Source organism: Rhincodon typus, chromosome 34 (assembly GCF_021869965.1).
Source record: "Rhincodon typus isolate 14 chromosome 34, sRhiTyp1.1, whole genome shotgun sequence".
NCBI lineage: Eukaryota > Metazoa > Chordata > Chondrichthyes > Orectolobiformes > Rhincodontidae > Rhincodon > Rhincodon typus.
In genome coordinates, this window is record NC_063365.1 from 26,286,328 (window position 1) to 26,287,240 (window position 913).

The 913-nt window shown below is 57.4% G+C and overlaps 1 protein-coding gene across 1 annotated transcript in view; it reads right to left on the minus strand.

Moving 5' to 3' along the window:
- Window positions 1-375, minus strand: part of waplb (WAPL cohesin release factor b) — a 189,195-nt gene extending 188,820 nt beyond the window's left edge. The window contains exon 1 of the mRNA XM_048616249.1: window positions 256-375. The gene's annotated coding sequence lies outside the window, so the exon portion shown is untranslated. The remainder of the gene's footprint in view (window positions 1-255) is intronic.
- Between the last annotated feature and the right edge of the window lie 538 nt (window positions 376-913).

Consider the following 913-nt stretch of genomic DNA (forward strand, 5'->3'; position numbering starts at 1 on the left):
CCCCCCGCTCCCCTTCCCTCGTCCTTTTCCCGTTCCCCCCGCTCCCATCTCCCCTTTTCCCTTTCCTTTTTCTCCTCTCCCCTCTCCCCTCTCCCCTCTCCCCTCTCCCCTCTCCGCCCCACCGCACCCCCCCCACTTCCCCGGTCTCTGCCGTTGATTTCTCTCTGGTCTCTCTCTCTCTCTGATCACACTCCGCACTCTCCTGGTTCCCCTCTCTCCCTGATTTCTCTCTTTGATTTTTTTTATTTCTCTCACCTCTCTCTGGTTTCTCTCTCTGAGATTTCTCTCCGGTTTTTCTTTCTCTGCCTCTCAGTCCCGCTCGCGCCTCTAACAGAAAAAACACCTCAGCGCCATAACCGCCCGGTCACCTGACCAACCGAGTTCCAATCCGAGGCGCTGTTACTGCCGCCGTCACACCCAGCCCTGACACCCGCGCTCATTGGTGCATCGGCGCGTAGCTTCGGCCAATTAGACAGTGCCTACTGGGAAGTGTCGCAAAGTGGCGCACGGCGTGTCTTGCAACCTGCCGGGAGTTGTAGTGTGGCTTCGCCTAATATTGAATTAAAACTGAGAGTGAACAGGGACTATAAGCTGTACAGAGAGAGGGGTGGGCAGAAAGCTCAACCACTAGACAAAATAAGCGGGCACTGTGCGCCACGTCTGATGGGAAATGTAGTTTGGGAGGAGTGAAAGCCATTTCCGTTTCCGGGTCTCATCCAATCGAAGTCTGCCCCGTGAGGCGGGGACCAATCAGAAGGCGGTGGGGGCACGTGACCGCGACTGGCTGCGCCCTCTGGGAGATGTAGTACTACCGTAAAGTGATCACGTGGGGGCTGCAGGGCCTCATGGGAAATGGAGTTCCCGCTGACACGGAATTAACCCTCAACCGGAGCCGATGCTGTAGGCCCGGCCC